Raw genomic sequence first — 12,086 nt, forward strand, 5'->3', positions numbered from 1 at the left:
AATTAAATTTCAAAAGTTCTATAAAAATTGATATCTACCCAATAAATATTTAATTTAAATGCTTTTAATTAAAAGACAAACATGGGAAATAATCGCGTATTAATTATTAGTCTTCGCTGCTGCTAAAAGGTCAGTTCCGCGGAAACGTCATATGATTTATGAATGCACAACGTCCAATCGTGTAGGGAAGGTCGTATTATATACCTATTACTCGCCAAAAGGAATAAGAATACTTGAAATAATTATCGTCCATAGTAACAAAATAATGGTTGTTTATCTGTTTTTGTAAAATTTAATTGAATTTGAAATATACTTTACGTAATTAACAAACTCCTTTTATTTGTTTATTCTATTACCGTTTATTTAGGTCTCTATGCATAGTTGGCCATTATTATGATAATATCGTTCGACAAACTGCAATATGTCATAACCCACAATAATTCAGAAATTTTACAGGAGGCACAAAAATTTGTAGGTATTTAATGCAATGTATGATGAAGCTGTGAATAGTTTCTTCTGTACTTTTTTGTAGCATACGACACAGAGTAAATAAACATCTAACGTGCAAATTGTTTTATATCTCGCTTGAAGACATATTTCAATATTTTTTTGGTTTATATAATAATCATAATATGACGATTTGTTTTTTTTTTTTTTATTTAAAAGAAAACTATTCATCAAAACTTTCTGATATTCTACAGTTACACAGATTTGTATAGGTACTAAAACTTCTCGCTCGAATCAACAAAAATGTAAATTTTGCAAATATTGCTGTTTGTCAAACGATATGTAAAATTAACCATTGCTTGGAATATAGTAATATATTATCCTAAGTAATATTTAATTATAATACTTACCGTTCCAAGTAATGCAAAACCCATGACTATGCATAGTGCCCAAAATCTTCGTCAGCAGTATAAAGTAATCAAAGTATAATGCTTACCTACTTTCAATTTTATTGAAAAATTATTGGAGGGTTTTCCAATATTCTTAATTAATAGCTACATGGTTAGTAGGAATTATATAGGTAGGTAAATATCTTTTTGTATTATTATGTATTATTTTATTCAAGAATTCATCAGACATTTATAGGGGTTAGCTACTCTCTTATGTATATGTTATGTCATTTTTCTAAGTTCATTGGTAAGGGTATATAGATATTTTATATGATTTCTACAGAATATCTGGAATTTTTATAGTATTTCTCTAGTTATTTGCTACACATGACGTCATTCGAAACTCAACTGTGAATATACACGATTTTAATATATTATAATATCTTAGAGGTATTGATACTATGGGTGAACCAATAGAGAATAAATTTAGGGATTCAATATTTGAATAATTGAGAGCAAGCTAGTCGGAACAACTGAAAATCTGTGAAAAACAGGCGTGCACCAAATCAAAAAAAAAATATATTTAGATGATGACTTAAACTTTGATTTTTTCTATTGTTTTATAAAACGTGTATTGAACGAAATAACAAACAAATATATAGGCTTTGAACATATTTTTTATGAAATGAAAATGGTAACTGTGATTTTATTATAGTACATATTGAGATGTAAGACTTATTTTTAGTATTTTGATTTACACGAAACGGTCATATCATTCATTGTATGAGTCTTAGCCAGGGAAAACAAAAATAATGGTAAGTGTGTTGCCGTCTGGTTGAAGCTGTGACAAGGTTTAACTCTCGAGTGTGGAGAAATATAGGATAAACTTACACACACGTTAAAGAATATATTATTTTCAATCATAAAATAATAATAATTATAATCTGTGTCATACAAGTTTGTCATGTAAACAAAATGCACATTTAATATTGGAAATTTTTGAGGATATTCCAGAGGTTTCGTATTACTTACTTGAGTTGTAAGGCTTACCTAACTGTCATTAAGTCACAAACCGAATCTCGCTTCAAATTCTTGGTTTCATATTTCTAGATTACTAAGCTGATCTATGGTAACCCGTAAGTATACAGATTAGCTATGAGTACAAAAAACAAACATTTATAAAACCTACTACAATGGTACCTATTGTATTTCCAATAATTTTTCAGTAAATATCTAGGACAGGTTGACTAAGTAAACACACTGATTATTGTATTTTAAAAAGGTTTGTAGTGATTCCATCTGTGACAATTTGTTGAAAGCTCTCAACCATTTAGATAATAATTATTAACATTATGTGCCATTGATATAACAGAAAACAGCATAAACCGGTCAATACCGGCCGGCAATGACGTGATTTGATTTTTGGTAGATCGACTGGTAATTATTATTGACAGCGTTCCTTTCAAGAACGCATAAAAATTATGATTATAAGAAATTGTTGATAATAATATGCTTGCTAAATGGTAAACATATAAATATACAGAAATCACACAATGCTATATAAGTACAACTGTATGAAAACGCGTTCACACTTACCCTACCTAACCTATCTACAAATTTTTATAGGTAACTATATAATAATATAAGTTTCAGCTTGTTTTTAGATTTATTGTCTGTTATTGGGATCAAAAATAAACGGGGGAAAAGTAACGGGTATTATATTATATTAGCACTTATATGTTTATTAAATTTTAATTAATCGATTGGATTCACCCATAATATTAAAACGAGGCTGTTTTAACGGCTTACAATATTCTTCTCAACTGCCTGTGTAAATACATTTCCATCATTCTCAAACCAATTTGTCAATCGGGTTTAATTTTTAGATTATCATGGTACCATTTTATATAATAAATTATCACCCTTGCGGTTATTCTTAAAATACTACGTATCTAGAAATGTATAAAAATATATTTATGTTGTATAAATATATTTAATTGTTAGCCAAGTCTTCGCGTTTTTGCCTTCACTGTTATGCTATGCTTACCATCCCTACGAATTGCTTTCTGGTTATTCTTAAAATAACTAATATAGGTAAATCATTCTACAGAGGCACCATGGGTACGGAAAAGGCGACTTGCAGTTGTAGTGGTATTGACTCTTAGCATTAATTCAGGCATTGCAGCAAACAATTCCAATACATACGCGAAACGCCTATGGTGCCACTGTAGAATGATTTACCTATACCACGGGTAAAGTAACTTATACTTCAACATTAGAAATTTGTGCCCGCTTGCGAATCTATTCTATACACAAGGCCGCTATCGAGGATAGTTTATCATATTTATGTATTGTGGCGGTTCATTTTACCACGTTTTTTTTAGCTCGTATTCTTGTTTGTCCGGTGATTGTTTATCCAGTACAAATCTTGCAATCGATTTTTATCTAACTTCCCGAGTAGCTAGACATTTGAAACTTTTATAATATATCAGAACACGATCCCAATGCATTATTTTAATACTTTTAGCCATATTTAAGTAGAATTGAATTAATTGTCAGTTAATTCGGTTTTGTATGAAAAGTGATTTCGGAAGAAATCCGTTATCCAATCCATTATTATTGGTTGCTAAGGGGGTGGTCCTAGCAACTAAATTATTAATATATACGTGCGTTACTATGGAAATCAAAATGACATTTCAGTATTCTATAATTGTTTGTTTGTTGCAAAATAGCAAAAAAATGATTTGTTGACAATTGCCTTATTTGTCCTAAATTATTAATACATAGAATTTTCAAGTTTATATGATGCAACAGAAAATTTAAAAATGTGGTAAGTATACAAACAGTTCTTTTTATCTTGTAATTATTAACAATAAGTTAACCGTCTGAACTGTCAAAAAGTGCCATGTTTCAACAGCACCTCTCTTGGCTGTGTTAACTTTTTGAGAGTTATAGACAGTTTTGACAGCTTGGACGGATAACTTATTGTAACAATAAATTATAATACGTCAATACATAAATATGATAAACTACTCTCGATAGCCGCCGATAGCAGTCTTGTGTATAGAATAGATAAGCTGGAGCAGAATATAGAGCCTCTTGCTCCATGGGTTGTGGGTAAGGCCGTCATATCGATATTTGGTAACGGTATCGTAACGAAGAAAGAATCGATTTTTTTTGCATCCCTAGTCGTGGATTTGAATTCCAAACTCAGGTCAAACTCACAGTTTTAGTTTTATATTTCGATTGATATTTATTTAAAATTTTATTTAAACTGGTTGAGCAAATGACTAACAATCAATCCTCGTAATAAAAAAAAACTATTAAGAAGCTGTCGCCACACTGTGGTGCTTCGTCTTAGAGCGGAACTAATAATAATTTTACTTATAATCCTCGATATTACATTATACAGTTATATTTCTAATTTAAACAGATAGCTAGGTGCATATTGCGAATACTCGTTTCAGTGAGTCAGTACCCAATCTTAAAGAACGTAATTTGAAGAGAGTCATTGTGAACAATTTGTATGAATTAATGTAACAGTCATGTAAGTCAAGTATCAGTCCGTGTGACACGATAGCTGGTTGTGTAATTTCAGTACAATATTAATTATTTATCCCCACTTTGCAGTGGCGTAGTGCTAAATAAAATAGTGCTGAGTCGTTGCGTATTTACAACCACTTTCTTCAATATTTCAATATTAATGTACTAACTGAAAATTTTGAATTTCACCTCTCACAGTAAAAAAAGGTAATTATTTTTCCCATAATAACATAGGAATTGAACCGAGTTATCATTTCCCTCACTGTTTAAGCACAGATTGTTTCCAGGTTAAAAATAACAGCGACTTTATTATCTATAAACACGTGACTCAAAACTATTTGCTTGTAACATAATATTGATGAAATCTGTCTGGAGAAGAGCTCCGACCAACCACACCACTGCTACTTTGAGATAATATCATTCGGAGTCTCGTATATAGATTGTAATAGTTATAATTATACTAAAGGTTCAAATATATTATGATCATATTATGTGCTGTCACGTTCTGTCACAGTAAGCTGCCGCTACGGGAAAAACGTGTGTAATGTCGTTTTTTTTGGTACCTATTTAAAATGTTATCAGACCGCTTCCATCCTGTAGCCATATTTTGAACCTTTATATGAACATTGTCAGTTAGGAAAATCTGCCAAAATCACAAGAACAACGAGGTCACCTCACGCTCCATCAGCACGTGCATGGCTCATAGAACGGTTTTTATCATTTTCTACATGCCTACAGATTTTCGACTCAAAATCGCGTGTTTAGTAGTTGGCACTGGGTATTTTCTATAAGAATGTCTATTATCTATGGTCTGCAGATTGGGTTCTGTTCAAAATATTATCTATGTATGGCGTATGCAATATCGCAAGTGATTTTAACACACGCACACGCAGAAACTGTTCAAATTAATTGAGATTAGCATGAATAATGAATAATAATTCAAAATACGAATACATTAGAGTTGGCACTCTTCATCATTGAATTTATGGAGATAGTGATTGTTCAAAATATTCTACGGAATGACGAAACCATAAACTAAATCTGTCGCCGTGACATAATGTGACAGTAGGTACGCGACGTGCATCACAATGTATTTGAATCTTTACATTAGAGTTACCTACTTTGGCTGGTATCTAGTTATAATTTTATTACTTCTCGTAACCCATATCCGCGAAGTGAAGAGAAGTTACATAGAATTGTTACAACACCCTTTGACCGCATAAAATACTGTCATGCCATGACTTAGATTAAAAATATGACTGAATAAAGTTCATAGAAGATGTATATTTATATTATAATCATACTTAATAAAAATAAAATATTTTCAGGAATCTATAGAATAAAACGCGAAGACTTACATGAAAGATGACTATATTTGGTTATATAAAATTTGTTTGGTAAATAGATACTATTTAGTAGGTATTGAATTGAAAGATAATAATCTAATAATATAAATGAGCTAATCTGTATAATGGATATAATAATATATTTAATTTTTGAATGCAGAAATTTAATATTTTTTTCGTAATCGTGTCTCTGTAATGTACGGAATTGAAAAGATTGTTTATTTTGGTTATTAGTTTATAAAAGACATCCTACAAAAATGTAATATTAGTGCTATATAGACAGTACCTACTACAGATAGATAGATATTAGAAAAGCTCTAGTTATACATTACATTTTGAGCCAGTTCATTTGAATCAAAATTAAAATTACTCCCAATATGTTTCATGATTAAATAGGTACTTATCAATTGAAATTAGTATCAAAGAAATTGCCTAACTCCTTTCCGGGTGGCACATCTAAAATCGAGTCGGCTGCAACACGTCGAATATGTCGATGCGATTTTGTTGATATTCACAAAGCACAGTAATATTTAATTTACCTCCGCACACAGCTCAAATGCGACATTTTTGTTTGAAAAAATAAAACAGCTGGTATCACAAGCAATAAAATATTTCACCCGACATAGGGTGCAGGGTATAATACCAAAATGTCGCACTACATCACCATTCCGGCAAAGTTGTAACATTGCGCCCAGTTTTGATTTATGATTATGTATATTATCCCAGTCGAGACGATTTTCAATGTGCGACTGGGGTTATATTAGCGACACGTTTAGATAGAAGGGAGTGGTTTGGAAAATTAAAATGCTAACGGTACTTCGGCAATACTCACATTAGTACACTAGTATCTCGCCAACTTTCTTATTAAACATGTCGCCGTAATTATAGTGAATGAAATAAATTTGAACAATTTTTATGAATATTAATTCATTCGGTTGTAATCTTACAATAGTAACAATTCACATTGAATAATCTTCAATAAGTATACGTGGGTAATAGATACATTGACACTACTAATAATACATTACATACTCTTCAACAATTGTATTTTTAGTAGAACACTACATACAGAGTTTTAAAGTACCTAATAAACTATGTTATTATTATATGTACAATATCAAAATGACATTCATCTGTATCCATTTTTGCATTTTGGTATTCAGCCGTAATTTATAGTTAATATTCTGCAATAATGTAAACACGTTGTATTCTACGTCGTCTGAAGCAAAAGATATAGACTATAATATTAAAAATGTAGTTTATAAAAAATATATAGAATGTCAACTCGTAGGTGCCTGCCAGCGGGTCACGATCTGGAAACCCTGCCCCGCAATCCAAACGCGTCTGTAAAGTATTAGACTTATGAAGTATTCATGTAAATATTTGGCACATACAACGTTGAACATGAATCCATGGAACACTTCCATGTCCTATTAATATACATCTAATACCTACCTATCTATTTCCCATCTAGCAAATCTAAGTATCTTGTATTCAGATAAAATATTGGATGGCACATCATCAGACATTGCATCTCTTCATTTTTTTTCTTCACAAACCACAGAATTTAAATACCATTTGAATCGTGTTTTTAGCTTCTGAATGACAGAAAAAATATTAACTTTCTAGAACAATTACAATACTGAATAATATAAAGTATACTTATCTTACGAAATAACATCGTAAAATAAATATACTTAGTACCAATGGTATACATTGTTAAAATTATTTTCAAAATGCCAAGCAAGGCGTCTTGATCTCATTTTAAATGCAGAATATTGACCGTCACTGTGATCCTCAATAGTCTTTACTAATTGTTCGTGGTACAGTCAATGAACTACGTACAGATCGCATGGTCGTGGATTGTTTTTTTATAAATTAATATAAGTATACATCTCTTGTCAATATCCTGAATAAAGAATAAGATTTATGTGGGTACCTACTAACTTATTTAAATTATTATATAATATTATTATTGGTGGAACAGATTACCATAGTATCTACTCGATTTATCAAACACATCATTCAGACTGTAAACAAAATTGCTTCACACTGCTTGAGACTTTCACGGGTATTATATTATGTATTCTCTGGTAATTGATTTATCATCATTTGTCCAACACTCTTCCTCCGATCTGTGCATTTTATCTATTTTATGGATCCTCATTGAACCCGAAACTCTAGAACGGAAAACTAAGTACACAGGCTGATAACCCAATTATCAGTTAATACAAAGATTAGTTTCATTTAATTTTAAAAAGTCTGAGTTTTCTTTCCATACATTAATATTAATTCTGTGACATAAAGTAATAAAATATTTAGTGGGTATTATTCATAAGTTTAAGATTTACTTCAATTATTGGAGGATCAATAATTGAGGAGCTGAGTAGAAGAAGAGCATAAGCGTATATCTACATTTGTGATAAAAACGTATTTATTCATTATGATAGTATTTTTTGTATAAATATATTATACATATAAGTATGTTTTTATCGGATCGAAATGATTTTTTTGTGATAGGGTAAAGCATGCTATATCTCGAGTTGTCTGAGAAACATTTTTCTGCCAGATGGAACCTTCTGTGGTTTCGCTATCACAATCACTGAAGCAAATATCCAACGATTTTTATATGCAACAAAAGTAAAAAATGAGTAAGTTCACTTCACAGTTTGTATGAAGTTTAGTTTACATAGAGTCATTTTTTGCTTCACTTTTATATGTTTAGGCTCCATCTATATAAAAGAAAGTTTTCTTCAACATCTTTGGTCACAACAGAACGCCCTAATTTTAATTAGGCTCCTCCTCCACACATATCCTCAATTGTATAGAAAAATAAGTCTGATTTCTTCGTATTTTATTTTAAAGAATTGATTTTAATGTGCAATGAAAACAAAATGTTTGGATTTTAAAATGATGAGCTTATCGATATTTTAATAAGCCACTTGATTATAATCATAAGCAAGTATTATTTCACTCAACGGCGGAGTTAATTTGTTTGAGGTAAAGAAGCACCAATTTTTAGCAATTTTATACTATTTCATAGTCATTGGATGAAACAAAATAAATAAAAAAGTTAACATTTATCCATATTATGTAAACATATGACAACACAACATAGTCTTTATATTAACATCAATTATAGATAAATATAAATTATTTATGAATATTTAATTGTGTTAATAAAGTTAACTATATATTGAATTCATAACATAACATAACTAATATAAAATTTCAACCTATTGTAAGCTTCAAACAGAAATATTTGTTTCACACAGATTATTGGGTATTTTATTTTTATAACAGTGTACCCCTGAGACCCATATACTATGTGAGACGCGCTGGTGGACTGCTTCCTAATTCATACTCCATACTTTGATCTCCACATAATTTCTCAGTACTCATTCTTGTAGATAACCTGAAACCAACATAAATAATTGTTAGGTACGGATTTAATAAATTAAATATTGACTTTATATTTTATCGTCACCGTTTCAGATAGAACCATATGACGTTAGCCATTCAGATAATTGGAAAATTTAGGAAGAAGAGAATGACATCAGGACATCACAAACACGTACCTATTGTAGGGTGTCTAATAGATTTTTTTTTTAAATTTCGAAACGAAATATCACTTAAAATTTGCATTTTAACTAACTGAATTAGAAAAAATATTTTTTAAATCCCAAGGGTTAGTTTTAAATTCAGAGCAATAATACTAAACCAAAGACAATATTGTGAAGATATTATTCGGCTATATGAAGCCGTTTTCTTTGTGTATGGAGCACAATAGAACCTCAATTTTATTATTACTCAGGTACATATGAAACGTTATACCACCATCTTGAATCTTGATTCTAGCTACGGCTACTAAATTTAAACACAGGGCAGTTAACAATCTTTTCTACCAAATTATTCAGTTCTTCAATTAATTCTGTATGTGTGGCTAGTATTAGTATTTTTAGATGACGAAAAAAAATATTCTTCATGATATTTTTTTGTTTAATTTCTAAATTAATTAATAAGTAATAGTCTGAATATCGTTTAAAAAAATATTTTTTGGGTGATAAAAAGAAAAGTTCTCCGACCCCTGGCCAAGATACAGACAGTTTCTGAAAACAAAACTATAAATGGAAATGTTGTTAAACAAAGACACTGTAGAAAATATTTTCTACAGAGACATAGCCTAAATGCCCTAAATAATATAATAAAACGAAACTGTAAATGAAATTACTGATACTGATGGTAAAATTAACTGTCTTCTAAAAGTTACTAATGGAGAATGCCTTTTCAACACTTTGGTTTCAAAATAATATTATGATTGAAAACGGAAGTAGAATGATACAGCGATGCCAACTGGACGAAGGACATCTGAACGCCGCTAAAATGAAGGATGAAACCCTAAGGTTTCGTGAAACGCAAAGTTGACAAGTCTACTATATATATAATATAAATTATAATATATAAGGGCGTATTCACTGATTGTCGTAGTTTTTAATGCTTTACAGGTTTACGTCTTGAGCTGGGATATGTATATTATATCAAGTTGGGCAATTTTTTTTAACGCTTTTCAAAATTGCAAAAGGCATTGTTTACTTCATTCATTTGAGTCGCTTAGAATCATAACTCACATATTGCAATTTTGTCGTTTTTTAGTTAAATATGCCAAGTGATTCTAAATGAATTAATCTATATACCGAAAAATAGTTGAGTATTAAAAGTCAATTTAAACCATGTGAAAATTGTTGACAAAGTTCATTGTTGGTGTAATATGTCGTATATTTCAAAGAATAGAGTTTTGTCACCAACGCCTTCCTAACCAATCGGGGAGCTCTATTTCTCATAGTATGCTGTATGTATGCAACGTTAGGAGTATTAGGTATATATATTAAAAAAAAAAAAAAGTTATTCGACTCTCTCACTCATTAATATTCTAGGGAGTTCAATACTGTTCTTCTAATTACAAAAAATAGTGCTCTGTTGGTTTTTAGCGATTATCTCAAAACTTGATTTTTGGAATATGTGAGTTATGATTCTAAGCGACTCATTTGTCCTGTGCATAAATGTCAATCGTTCAGTTGTTCTGGCGCCAAATTACTATATTGGAAACTTACCCAGAAAATACCACTTGAGGAGATAGTTCTGCTTGAAGATTGGTAATGGATTGATTCAAATGAGCCTTGAATAATAACGTCAATCCCAACAAAACGATCGGAAGACCCAAAAGAGCACAGATTAATTCGCCACTCATACCAGGCCGCATCTCCAAGCTTCCATCTGACCGTATAAAGCAAATTAAATAAAAATTAACAATCGATATATAAGAATATTATTTTGTACAATCAATTCACATTAAAGTATCATTGACATAATGTTTAGATTCATTGTCTCACAATATAAACATGTTCAATTAAAATAAAACAAAATGCTTATATCCTTATCGATATTGAAAATCAATCTTCTCCCCATAGAGGAACAGTGCGAAATACAAATTGTATAATAATTAAAACTTCAAAACGAATTAAAATTGTCTCTCAAACCAATTAGGTTGCATGGTTACATAGTTAATACGTTATTACGAATAAATTATTAATTAAGGAGGTGCACATAATGACATATTTATTCATGATCATTACTTTGAATTAACCAGTATACCTATAATATGTAAGTATTAACGTTTCATCATTACCGATTGAGCTTTAACCATAAAATGACCTCTCATAGTTGATAGCCAGTCTGAAGTTTATTATACACATACATATGACAATTCAATATGTAAAATCTTAAAGCTATAGTTTTATAGATAGGGTGACCAAATTTGGGGAATCTGAATACCGGACACTTTCAGTGGGAAACACTATTTTTAACATTATAATAATAATTAACGTCGCTGTCTATAAGAAAAGCGTTTTTTCCGATTAATTAATAGTTACAATATGGAGTAAAACTGAGGATCCTGGAGACATATGTTTTTAATAATCTGTTTGTATTTATATAATAGGTGATTTAAAAAATTGTGTGCGAAATTGACAATTATTACGGTTAAAACAATATACCTACTTTATAAGTTTGCAACACTTATTATATCCATTAAATTTAAAAATAATATTCTCATTTGCATGTTATCAATAAAGATTGTTACCAAATATTTACATACATGCGGGACATTTAAGTATTCCGACCGCATTTATCAAGTGCCCCATAAATATCAAATGTCTAGCCACCCTATTTATAGATTACAGTAAATAAAGAGTGAAATTAATTATTATGTAGTTGTATTTTATTTTATAGAGATAATGTGTTATGTAATGTCCACCTACCGGGATTCTGTGAAACGACAGCCCACCAAACACCAGTAAATGGT

Source organism: Rhyacophila brunnea, unplaced genomic scaffold (assembly GCF_057557595.1).
Source record: "Rhyacophila brunnea isolate RB1 unplaced genomic scaffold, BYU_Rbru_1.0 scaffold_1, whole genome shotgun sequence".
NCBI lineage: Eukaryota > Metazoa > Arthropoda > Insecta > Trichoptera > Rhyacophilidae > Rhyacophila > Rhyacophila brunnea.